The following is a 13,783-nucleotide window of genomic DNA, read 5'->3' as shown; positions in this document are numbered from 1 at the left end:
CTAGTGAGCTAATGCTAACTTAAAGCAATACAATGTAACTTCTCAAAAAGCCCATTATGGAGCTCCCCCTACAGGCTGGCAGGTAATGTACGGTTACACTGTCGTAAATACAACACCCTTTCACTTTCACGTTTCACGTTTGTTAACGAACCGGCGAGGAGTCAGAAGGTGCAAGCTATGTCGACCGAGAAGGTAAGAGTAATCAAATGTACCTGGGAGCGTGAGAAGGGTCTATTTGTTTTTGCGGTAGGTGTGCCAGAAAGCAAGTCGAAGTACTTCCGCTCAGCTCCCGGGCCGCTCCAGCAAAGTTACATAGCGCAGTTTTTCCAACTCAGACCCCCGAAGGGCATAGGAGACAGGCCAATCGTAATATTAAAACTCATTCTAGCCACACAATTTTTTTCAAGCTGTTATTTTAAGGTAGTGAGCTAATGCTAACTTAACTCCTAGTAACCTAATGCTAAATTAACCCCTAGTGAGCTAATGCTAACTTAACCCCTAGTGAGCTAATGCTAACTTAACCCCTAGTGAGCTAATGCTAACTTAACCCCTAGTGAGCTAATGCTGATTGCTGAAATGTTGCATTGATAATTAGTAGTTTAGGACCAAGGACAACGCAGCTTCCTTGCATTGCATCTGGTTTAAATTAATGTGTTGCTGCTTTGATGAAGCCTAATTTGATAAAGTTTCAAATTCATTTTTGAAATATTTCGTTAATAAATATTTCATGAGTAAAATAGTTGTCTTTTTCACATTTTATTTGGCATTAGTAAATAATTATGCACATTTACAGATATTTTACATGATAGGAGTGATAACACGTGTTAGACTGATCCCAGGCCACACAACACAAACTGCTGCCAGTCCAAATAAACTGTATTTCATTCCTAAAATGAACATAGACCCATATACCTTCATGTAATTAACTGGGTTATGTGAAAAATGTAAAAAAAAATGTAAAATTCTGTGCAGCCATCTCCGTGAATGTGTTTACGTCACGTGACTCGGGTTGATTGACGGGTGAACGGACGGCGTTAATGGGAAAAGCAAAGGTAATAATGTGGAGTCATCATGGATCATCATCATGGTGAAAGACCAAAGAAGCCATCAGGTGCCCAGTTTAGAAAGAGAAGAAGAGAAGAAGAGGAGAAACGGGCAGAAGATAAAGGGACGCAGATTTCTATCAGTGACGTAGGCTAAAGGCTATCTGTTAGCCTCTTGCTAACATGTTGCTATTAGCCACGACTGTATTTGACTTTTAGTTTTGCTGAACTAGAATTAGAATTCAGGCTTCATGTCATGCAGCTAATTTCACCCAAAGGCAACCTGGTCTGGTTTGTGTTTGCAACACAACAAAGTTAATGTTGCAGGAATTTTTTTTTTATGCTCCATATAGTAGCCTTTATTTTATTTTTTTAAGCTTTCTTCGGTTATTTTTTTAGGATTTTGAGCTTATTAAAGGATTTGTGATTGATATTTATATTCTGTATTTCACTTGTTTATCGTGTTTGTTCTCAGTTACGCCCTCAGCTCGGCTTCACATCAGCCTTTTGCTCACTGGAGCACTCAGAGTCGGATTCTATGTTGGAAGAGCTCAACTCCAAACATGTTCATTTAGAACTACTGTGACTAAAATAGATAACATTAATAGCTCTGGTTCTTAATGACTCGCCTGTTTAAATTAACATAAACATATAGATTTCTCTAAATTTTAATCAGGCAATTTGCTCTCTTATTTATGAAATGTCGGCTTTTACTCGAGTTTAATTAAATCTCACTTTTTCCTCATGACTTAACTAGTACTGGGCGCGTTAAGTCATTATTTAACGCCGATAAATATTTTATCGCGCATTAATGCAGGTTTTATTATTAATTTTATTATTGTAAAAGTCTGTTGCACACAGGCTTTTATTTTGTAAAAGTCTTTTGCTCACAGGCTTTTATTTTTAAAAGTCTGTTGCTCACAGGCTTTTATTTTGTAAAAGTCTGTTGCTCACAGGCTTTTATTTTGTAAAAGTCTGTTGCTCACATGCTTTTATTTTGTAAAAGTCTGTTGCTCACAGGCTTTTATTTTGTAAAAGTCTGTTGCTCACATGCTTTTATTTTGTAAAAGTCTGTTGCTCACAGGCTTTTATTTTGTAAAAGTCTGTTGCTCACAGGCTTTTATTTTGTAAAAGTCTGTTGCTCACAGGCTTTTATTTTTAAAAGTCTGTTGCTCACAGGCTTTTATTTTGTAAAAGTCTGCTGCTGTCTGCTGTGGAACAGGAAAAGAAAGTAATTGGCGGATCCACCAAACATGGAGAAGGGTACGGAACTTTTACTCGGGCCTAAAAAAAAAAAAAAAAAGTTTGGTTCCTGTTGGTTGTCATTTGATGTCGTGGGTAGGTAGGGAATTTATTTAATTTTTTTATTTCTTTTATTTCAGCGAGTGATAGGTAGATTTATTTATTTATTTTTTATTACAGCAGCAATGGATACTCCCAGCATGTTACACACACACATATTTTTATATGAACAAAATATTTAGTCGATACAACCTGGACCATTGGCATTGAAGACATCTCAAGCAATATTTCATAAATAAATGTAATAGTTTCGTTAAAGTGTCACTCTGGTGTTCTGCGACTCATAGCCCTGTTGTCCAACATTACTGCCTGCTTCTACTATTCTGCCTAACACAAAACAATTGAAATATTTTTTATATATATTATGTAGCCTATATATATTCATAAAAATGATAATGATAGTATGATATGAAAAATATCTTATTTTTTGCAAAACATTGTGGGCGTGAAAACGAAACTTAGAAAATCCGCTCGGCGCATGCGCAAAACCACAAAGTCGCAACTCTCGACAAGTAGGAGAAACACCGGCTGCTGACACAAATGAACAAGTGCACTGCTTGACTTCTTCAAGGACATTTTCGAAAGATTTCCAACCCAATCTTACAATTTTGTTTGTCACGCTATTGCATGGATAAACAATGGAGACCACGCATATATCCATCTTTCTCCCGCAACCATATAACACGCGCTACCGATCCAGTCTGCATGCAGATCTCACGTGAAGTCGTTGTTTTCACGAGAGCATGCGCTCATCCTTGTACAGGATGAAGAGGTGCTACAAAAACGTAATTATAGTTTGCATTAAAAAAAATGTATTTGTGTTCTTTTTTTTTTTTTTCCTCCAAGCTCATAAAATAATTTGGGTCGCACGGTCGGAAACCGGAGCCAAAAAAATTTTTTTTTAGGCCTCGGCCATTTTCATGTTAAAGTTCTTCCAGACGGCGGAGTCGACAGAACCAAAGTCATCTGTAAACTCTGCCAAGTTGAATTGTCTTCTCAGCGTAGTAGTTCCAGTCTAAAATATCACTTAAAGGCAAAACACACAACTGATAGCAGCAAGTCATTCAAGGAAACAGACAGTGGAGCGAGGCTTCTACATAAAAACTACAGAAAGATGCTGATGTTAAAAGTGTGTTTGCACAACAAATGTTATGGCACTTTCATTCATATGGCAGCACATTTAAAATAAAGCTAAATGCTAAAAGCTATACGCTACTTTTGGATTCATTTTTGGATTCTGCGTACAAATGTGATTAATCGTGATTAATCAGGGAAATCATGTGATTAATTAGATTAAACATTTTAATCGTTGCCCAGCCCTACATATAACGCATAAAAACTCGAAATTCCAAGGTTCAATTCAGAGGATGAGGTCCTAAAAACGAAGTTCATCACAAGTTTCGACCCAACGTTAGGCAATAAAAACTACTCAGAGAAGGAAGCTTCTTGGTTAAAAAAAAAGGTCCTTTTCACCCGTTGGCTAACACCACCAAACAAAAGTGTGGCGCACACACAAACAAAGAACACCTACAGGTTTTGGTTTCCATGCATCAGGGCGTAATAATCATGTGGTTTCTTGCTGGTCTTTAAACGAGGTCAGCCGTTCATCCGTACAACCTTCAGGTGAACAACACCAGACGCATTACACTGCATTATTCATTCAACACTAACTCAGATGTGCTGCTTCCATAATGCAGTTAGCTGCTCCTCTTTTTGTTCGGTCCAACTGAACCGTACGTTTTCCTGCCTCATCGCCATGGTTACGGAAGCGACAACAGCGCACGTGTTGGTTGAAAACGCAGAATCAGAGTCGCCGAACGACACAATTTAGACAAAACAAGCCTAAAGACTCAGGATGATATTAAACATGTTTGATTTTTGATGTGAGAAATACCGCCTTAAAAACAGCCTGGACTGAGTTTTATGACCACCTTAAAGCAAATGCGATGACGGGAGCACGCCACAACTCTCCTGAGATTCTTTTCCGTTTTCCTTCCGATTCTGGAAAACTATGAAAAATTGTGTCGTGTTCGGCCTTTTGACTTTGGGAGTTTAAAGAATGAACAGTCCCATCCCATCATCCGTCAAAAACCTCCAGATACTCAACTCTCCTCCTCTGTAATGCGTCCTTTAAAGTCCTTTGAATGATCAAACTCTTAGTTTAACCATCACAGATCAATAAAGACATCAGTGAACAAACACACGGTTCCTACAAATTAGGGTTGGGCGACATGGCAAAAAATATTAGCAGATTATTGTCCATATTGATCGATCTCGAGGTAGTTTGATTTCAAATGTATGCCAACAATGAGTGCAACATAAAGTAAACATCGTCCAACTTTAGATTTAAGGTAAACACATGAAACCTTTGCTAAAGAAAAATAAATGGACCAGACTCAGTGAGTAACTCCCTATAATATAGACCAGTGAGCAGTGCTGACCAACATGTCATTGGGGTCATCAGGTGGGAACCTCCTTTCATCAGTGTTTCATCTAGTTGGGCCCACGACACCTCCAGGAGGCTAGAGAGTGGCTGTGTTCAAAACCGCATACTTCTCCTACTACTCCTACTACTCCTACTACCCCTACTAACTTTTTGAGTTAGTATGCGAGTTTGAGTAAGCGAGAAGTTCCCGGATGCATACTAGATTCTCCGAAATGTTGGGTATGCATCATGAGGTTACTACTCATACTCAAACTACCCAAGATGCAACGTAACGTGACGTCGCCGATCGTCATTTCCTGTCAAAACGGCAGTTTCAAGCTAGCTACAACGAGGGTAGGTTCACTTCCTGTTTTCAAAACAAAAGCACCAATTGTATGGTAATGGCTTTCCCTATGATAAAAGGCAACGGGTATTTTATTTTGTGAAAATAACCGGAAGTGCGTTGCTCACTGCGGCTAGCTTTAGTAGCGCCGAATTCGTGGGAACAAAATTGTAAACAGCCGGTATTTTGTCAGGTTTTCAACATGTTGGGGATCTAAACGACTACTTTCTCACCTGAAAATGTTTCAAATGTTGCTAAAGTTTACAGAGTTTAGAGCTTAAGAGAAATGAGCTTCAGGCCGGCTGATTTTGGCTCGGGCAGGAGCGAAATGCATTGTGGGTAAACGCTCTGCATACTGTCTGATTGATGAGTATGTAGTATGGAAGTATGCAGTTTCGAACACAGTTCAGTTGATTGAATGAAACAAGTCAGCTGTGCTGCTGCAGGGTTGGAACGAAAACGTAGGTAGGCATGGATGGGGATTGAACCCATGATCTTTGGTTTACGAGACCAACGCCTTACCACTTGGCCACCATGCCCTGATTGTGATAACTATTATGTCTGTGAAATAACTTTAATGATATTCAGAAAAAGTTTCTCACTATAACATTCAGTCAAAGCATTAAGGATGTATGGGAAGTGATCCCATGACCTTTGGTTACAGGACCACCTTTTTAGATTCAGCTCCAATAACTAGATATATGTCTAATGTTACGCAGTCAAATGAATAGGGATGTGATCCCATGATCCAGGACCACCACCTTTTTAGATTCAGGTCCAAGTTTGATGTTTAGTTTGTATTTTACCCAGTATTCTGATTGATTTATACATAAAAAGTTGGGAAAATATCATATACTATAATGGAATGGATGGGGTTTGAACCCATGATTTTTGGTTTACAAGACCAACTCCTTATCGCTTAGCCACCATGGCCTGTGTGATATGATTGAATGGTTTCACCTCACTTTTAATATAAATTATACCTATTTGACATATGTAGTATGCAGTATGTAGTATGGAATTATGGAAGTATGGAAGTATGGAAGTATGTAGTATGCAGTATGCAGTATGTAGTATGCAGTATGTAGTATGTAGAATGCAGTATGTAGTATGCAGTATGTAGTATGTAGTATGTTGAATGCAGTATGTAGTATGCAGTATGTAGTATGTAGAATGCAGTATGTAGTATGCAGTATGCAGTATGTAGAATGCAGTATGTAGTATGCAGTATGCAGTATGTAGTATGTTGAATGCAGTATGTAGTATGCAGTATGTAGTATGTAGTATGCAGTATGTAGTATGCAGTATGTAGTATGCAGTATGCAGTGTGTAGTATGCAGTATGTAGAATGCAGTATGTAGTATGCAGTATGTAGTATGCAGCATGTAGTATGCAGTATGTAGTATGCAGTATGTAGAATGCAGTATGTAGTATGTTGTATGTAGTATGCAGTATGTAGTATGTAGTATGTAGTGTGCAGTATGTAGTATGTAGTATGCAGTATGTAGAATGAAGTATGTAGTATGCAGTATGCAGTATGTAGTATGTAGTATGTAGAATGCAGTATGTAGTATGTAGTATGTAGTATGTAGTATGCAGTATGTAGAATGCAGTATGTAGTATGTAGTATGTAGAATGCAGTATGTAGTATGCAGTATGTAGTATGTAGTATGTAGTATGCAGTATGTAGTATGTAGTATGCACTATGTAGAATGCAGTATGCAGTATGTAGTATGTAGAATGCAGTATGCAGTATGCAGTATGTAGTATGCAGCATGTAGTATGTAGTATGTAGTATGTAGTTTCGAAATCAGCCGATGACCCAAAAAGTGCCTAAATGTTGGCTACATTCATCCATTTTAGCCTACTTATAATCTATGTAAAAGCTTTCCAACCGTTTCATCATTTCCATCCATCCATCCATTATCTATACCGCTGAATCCGTCGATCGGGTCGCGGGGGGGCTGGAGCCTATCCCAGCAGTCAATGGGCGAGAGGCGGGGTACACCCTGGACAGGCCGCCAGTCCATCGCAGGGCCACATAGAGACAAACGAGACAAACAACCATGCACGCTCACACTCACTCCTAAGGACAATTTAGAGATGCCAGTTTCATCCATCCATCCATCCATCCATTATCTTCCGCTGGTCCGGGGATCGGGTCGCGGGGGCAGCAGCTTGAGCAAAGAGACCCAGACGTCCCTGTCCCCGGCCACTTCCTCCAACTCTTCTGGGGGGACCCCGAGGCGTTCCCAGGCCAGCCGACAGACATAGTCTCTCCAACGTGTCCTGGGTCTTCCCCGGGGCCTCCTCCCAGTGGGACGGGCCCGGAACACCTCACCAGGGAGGCGTCCAGGAGGCATTCTCACCAGATGCCCGAGCCACCTCATCTGACTGGCCAGTTTCATCATTTCCTTTTTAGTAATTCAGATTTTTTTCCCTTAATCGCAGCAAACAGCATAAAAACTGAAGATGCAAACATCCCATAAATGTGGCTCCTTATCGTGGTCGATGTGCTGGGTTTGTGGCAGATGTTCCCGTCCCGTTACAATCCAAACGCTCTCACTCTGAACTCCTTTTGTTGGTCAAATATTCTCAGAAAAGGATCTTGGGTCCTGACGGTGCGTTCTGCCAACATTACGTCACGGCATCGTGTATAAAGTTGTTTTCAACCATTTAATTTCATGGCCTTTATGCTGTTAAAATGACACTAAACGGTTGAGCAGGATGGGACCAGATAACAGAAGCTGTGATGTATTAACACCCAACATGACTTGGCATGTTATTACTTCATATTCCACGAGTTCAGCCCAGTTTTCACCTCATGACTCACTGGTAGCCAGAGGTGGATGGTAACAATATGAATTTAGATGAGAGTCTGCAGTTCTTGCTGTGCTCTCCTGAAAGATTCACTCTGATGGCCAAAAGGAAATCCACCTTAAATCTTCCCAGAGTCACAGAAATGGTGTTTTTATGGTATTCCTACCAGATTCTGCTGGTTATTGTCACCGCTGGTTTCTCCTACTGATGAGTGTGGAGATTCAAGCTGCTCCACATATAAAAATGGAAGGAATTACCAAATATTTCCTGGGTGTGTCCAGTCCAACTGAACCCAAAGATGAAAGGTTTCTGATGCACAGTTCATACAAATATGGGAAAAGAAATGTTCGTGCTGAAACGATTCTTGTTTCTCATCCATAAAGACCATTTTGTGTTGACTCAGGGTGCCTTTGTTTCGGGTTAAATTCCATCTTAAGGGTACATTATATCCCTGTTTATGGAAATGTGATCTCTCAGATACACCTTTATGCCCTGAGGTGTGTATTTTAGGCGTTTATCCAGATGACTGTTCTTTATCTTGTAAGGAAAGAAAAATGGTCGACTTTTGTTTATTGCAGGCCAAACGCTGTGTTGCATTATGCTGGAAGAATGCTGGTTGCCCCTCTTTTTACCCACTGGTTAAATAACTTAACATGGAGTTTGGCTCTTGAGAAACTGACCTATGTTGTTAGAAAGAGGGCTTCTGAATTTTATGATATTTGGAGGATATTTCTGGAATTGTTGAGGGAGGGAGAATGAGATAATGAAAATTATTTAATTTGTTGTTGGGAGTGCAAGCTGTAACCTACATTTTTAATACTTTTTAAAATGTATTTATTTATCTATTTTTTTTAAATTTATATGTTTATTTACTTATTTTTAGGGCTGGGCAACGATTAAAATGTTTAATCTAATTAATCACATGATTTTCCTGATTAATCACGATTAATCGCATTTGTACGCAAAAAAAAAGAACTTTAAAATGAAAATGGCCGAGTAAAAGTTCCGTACCCTTCTCCATGTTTGGTGGATCCGCCGATTACTTTCTTTTCCTGTTCCACAGCAGACAGCAACAGACTTTTACAAAATAAAAGCCTGTGAGCAACAGACTTTTACAATAATAAAATGAATAATAAAACCTGCATTAATGCGCGATAAAATATTTATCAGCGTTAAATAATGACGAGTTAACGCACCCAGCACTAGTTATGTCATGAGGAAATAGTGAGATTTAATTAAACTGGAGCAAAAGCCGACATTTAATAAATAAGAGAGCAAATTGCCTGATTAAAATTTAGAGAAATCTATATGTTTATGTTAATTTAAACAGGCGAGTCATTAAGAACCAGTGCTGCTAATGTTATCTATTTTAGTCACAGTAGTTCTAAATGAACATGTTTGGAGTTGAGCTCAGACTTTTACAATAATAAAATAAATTATAAAACAGGGGTGCTGCGTGTCGTTCCCCCTCTCTCTGCCCCCTGCTTCCTGTCTCTCTGAACTATCCTTTCCATTAAAGGCACAAAAGCCCCCCCCCCAAAAGTTTTTCAAGAAAAAAAAAATAATAATAATAATTGCGTTAATGCACGATAAAATATTTATCGGCGTTAAATAATAATAATAATAATAATAATAATAATAATAATAATAGTAATAATAATAAACGAGTTAACTCGCCCAGCCCTAATCTTTTTTAATCATTTAATTATTATTTTCTATACTGCCATATTTTTTGGATGTTTAAATTGTTGGATGTTGTTATATTAACATGAAAAACCAATAAATTTATGTTTAAAAAAATAAAAAAATAAATAAATTCCATCTTAAGCTCTAATCCACTGGGAAAAATAAACATCCAATCCGAAAATAAAGCCGACCTGCTCGGGTTTACGCCAGAATAAAACATCTCCGTCAGCACCTCGGCTCCTTCCTGCGTCTCCCAGGAGCTCCACATGTTTTCTGCTTCACGCAGAAGTAAACATGCAGACAGATGCGTGCAGGTGTGATATTAACAGAGTTATTTCTGGACTGCAGCAGGTTGGGCACCAACACACCCAGCATCTGTCAGCTGTTTGCAGCAGAGTAAACACGATGGCGTCCGCCCCCTGGTTCCAGGAGCCCGGCTGTGAAGGCCGCTTATTTCACCCGAGCAGGTGGACGGGCGCCCGGCTGTAAAGGATCAGCCTGAGCCGCTGCTTAAAGAGACTTATCAGCGCTGACTCGTGGGTATTGACAATGAGGATAAAGAGTCTGTTACCGGAGAGAAACGAGGCCGCCGCGGGCGCGACCGAAGGTCGTCACGGGGACGTTTCTGCCCGTCTTCGTTAATAGCCGGCCGAGGATCCCTGAAGGTCGGCGTCTGGTGAGACGGGCCTGCGGGCGTGAAATGTGGCGTGATCACACACACGGAGCGGCTGAGCTGGGTGATAAATGAAGAGCCCCGCCGTCTGTGATGTGATCACTTCCACCGTGTCCTCCGGAGGTTTAATCAACCTTAATGGCCCGCAGTTTTTCTGCTTCCACGTTTTTATTCAGCAGTCAAAGGCCTGATGGCAAACAGCTGGGATGCTACCAACATTTCCCAGTCAACAGGCTGTGCTAATGTGGAAAAGCTTTGGGAAGATCTGTACACAGATTTATGTTTATGTTTGCCACAACAGAAGCTAAAGATGTCCTCAGCGAGCCGCCGTGAGGTGTGATTTAGAAGACTTTAAAGTAGTCTCGTCATGAACTCTTTACTTATTGAGCCCGGTTAAAGTAACATTACCAACAAGTTTCCATCAGCTTCAGTCTCCAGTAAAAAAAAACTCTGCTCCGAAATGGTTTTATTAGGGACCGAGCAGTGAAACTGCAAGGACCCTGTTGTATCTGTAAGGTTTCTTCTTTCTTTCTGTCTTATTCTTTGCAAAAGGTGCTCGAAAACTCAGGAAATTTTGCGAGCGCCACCTGCCAGTCGACGACATGAAAGAATCTAAACTTTATATTTTTGGGAGTCGCTCATTGACTCTGTAGCGCCCCCTACTATGCTTAAAAATGGTCCCTGCTTTGGGGTTAGTTTCGCGTGGGACAACTAAATTCGGTACACTCATTCATCATGCCCAGACGCACAAAAAAGTCTCTTGCCGCCATGGTCCCACGTCCACAGGAAGGCGGCCATTTTGGATGGAAAGTTTCTTTTGGTGCCATTTTTGACCAATTCCACGCCTTGCATAAGATCAAACTCCTCCTACAGATTTAATGCTACAGACTTGAAACTTGGCCAGGTTACTCTTAAGACATGGGGGGGGGAATTCATAGGGAAACTTTTCCAAACTCTGAACGGTGTGGGCGTGGCCAGACGGTGAATATCATGTGATTTTTTATTTTATTTATTTATTTATTTATTTATTTTTAAATTTAATTGATTTATTTTTTTTTGTGAAAATCGTGTGATGGCGTTTGTGGTTTGAAAGCCTTTTCATCATCGCAAAGTCATGAAACTTGCCGCACACGTCCACCCTGATGACCTCGTGCGTATTTAAAGGGTATCGTCTGTGGGCGGAGCTAAATGGCTCAGTGGCGCCCCCTTGAAATTTTCAAAAACCCCTCCGCATTGGGGTTATTATGTGCTCGTACGTACGCAGAGGGTATCGTGCGTGTGGGCAGAGCTGCGCTACTACGGCGTCCAGCGCATGCCCCAACGTGCGCACATCCCAACGTGCGCACACCTCGGTCCCGCATACAGCTGCTTGCAGCTTTCTAGTTATTAAATTACTTCATTACTGAGTTAATTAATGCACGTTTACTACAGCCCGTAATGTCCAATCTGATGGCTGCCAACAGCGGTTTTACCCCCCAAAAGTGACGTGTTCAGCCACAGAATTTAACTGAACTGTCATTAACTTGTATTTCTCAGGGTGGTCGGTGGCGTAGTGGGCTGAGCAGGCGCCCCATGTACAGAGGCTACAGTCCTCACTGCAGCCGACCCCGGTTCAAGTCCCGCATAGGACGGCCCTGTACTGCATGTCGTTCCCCCTCTCTCTGCTCCCTGCTTCCTGTCTCCCTGAACTGTTCTATCCATTAAAGGCATAAAAGCCCTAAAAAATTATTTTAAAAAATGTTTTTTTAAAAATACAATGTGTGGCGGGAGTGCGTGACAAAAGACCAAAAAGCATGACTGTCACATTAAATGCGTGAAACTTGAGAGCCCTGCGTTACCTGGGATTTGATGAGAGTCTAATGCTGTTTTCATTATAATGGATGTCTATGGGAGCCTTTTCTGTAATCTGCCGTTGCAGAAAAACTAAAAAGCTGTAAAAACTGATGTTGTAGCTCATCAATGACATATCCCAGACCTAATAATCCCCCGTAGAATATTTCACGTTGCACTGCATACATTGAAAATACAGCAGTTTTTTTTGTGTGTTTTTTAACAGAAATAGGTGTTTATTTATTTATTTAAATATGCAAAATGATAAAACAAGAAAATACATTTATTAATACAAAGGCCAAAAGAATGTGCAGGAGAGGAAAGGAAGCCCAAGGGCTTATACCCCCCCCCCCCCCCCCCACACACATACAAAACACTAAATTAAATCAACCAAGAAAAGAAAAGAAAAGGCGAGAGAGAGAGAGAGAGGGAGAGAGAGAGAGAGAGAGAGAGAGAGAGAACAAAATCACAATTTTATTTCAATTGAAATTTTGCCTGGACAGAAGATACCTCACCAAACTGGACTTAAACATTTTGTAGGAGGATAAAAGCTTGAGACTTCTGTCTGGGGAGTTCCAGAGCTGGGGACCATGGAATTTAATAAAACATTTATGTCTGGAAGTTCTACAAAGAGGTAAAAGAAAGTTGTTCTGACCTCGTACTGAATACGAGTGAATATCTGATGATAACAAGAAGAACGTATGAAAAGTGCCTGGAATGTCTTGTTTACAATGAATGAATTTAAACATAAACAGAGATGTTTGAAGCATATTAATAGAAAAAATTGACAAGAGTCTGAATTTACTGAATAAAGGTGCAGATGGCGCCTGATTTGTAGCGTTTGAAATCATTCTTAAGAAACTTTTCTGAATTAGGAGTATCTGGTTAAGGTAAGAAGAATATGAGGCACCCCAAGCAATATTACAATAAATTAAATATGGATAAATTAAACTGTAATATAATGTCATGAGACAAGATTGATTAACTAAGGGAGCGACTCTTCTGATAATACCATAAGACTTCATCATTTTTTTGCAAACATACTCAACATGGTTTCTCCAGGACAATTCTTCATCCACTAATATCCCAAGAAATTTCATACATGAGACTTGTTTAATTTCCATGTTATTAATTTGCAGCTTTACGTCCTGCTTAGGAAAAGTTTTATTTTTGTTTCTGAAAAGTATATAATTGGATTTGTTCACATTCAAAGAAAGCTTGTTCATCTGAACCCATTCTGAGGCGTATTCCAGTGTGGTATTAGCATTTCTGATTAGACATCCAAAGTCAGAGTGAGACATGACAATGTTGGTATAATCCGCAAATAAAATGGACAAAGAAGAGTCAGACATTACAGCAAAATCATTAATGAAAATTAAAAACAAAAGGGGGCCAAGAATTGACCCTTGGGGCACACCATAGGATAGTTTTGCTTTCATAGATTCATGACCATTAAAGCAAACATACTGTTCTCTGTTACTAAGGTAATCAGTAAACCATTTGAACACAACACCTTGAAGACCATATTGGTGAAGTTTTGACAAAAGAATATCATGGTCAACTGCGTCAAATGATTTTGAGAGATCTAAGAAAATACCAATAGCAAACATATTTTTATCCAGAGCAGTAGAAATTTGATCTATTAGTTGCAAAACAGCCAT

General features: G+C 39.9%; 1 non-coding gene across 1 annotated transcript; it reads right to left on the bottom strand.

Moving 5' to 3' along the window:
- Positions 1-5,580: 5,580 nt before the first annotated feature.
- trnat-cgu (transfer RNA threonine (anticodon CGU)) lies at positions 5,581-5,652 on the bottom strand. Its single transcript has one exon. It is a non-coding gene; the product is annotated as a tRNA-Thr (tRNA).
- Between the last annotated feature and the right edge of the window lie 8,131 nt (positions 5,653-13,783).

Source organism: Odontesthes bonariensis, chromosome 1, assembly GCF_027942865.1.
Source record: "Odontesthes bonariensis isolate fOdoBon6 chromosome 1, fOdoBon6.hap1, whole genome shotgun sequence".
In the NCBI taxonomy this organism is placed as follows: Eukaryota; Metazoa; Chordata; class Actinopteri; order Atheriniformes; family Atherinopsidae; genus Odontesthes; species Odontesthes bonariensis.
The sequence above is the reverse complement of the archived record's forward strand: the minus strand, read 5'-3'. Positions and strand labels throughout refer to the sequence as shown.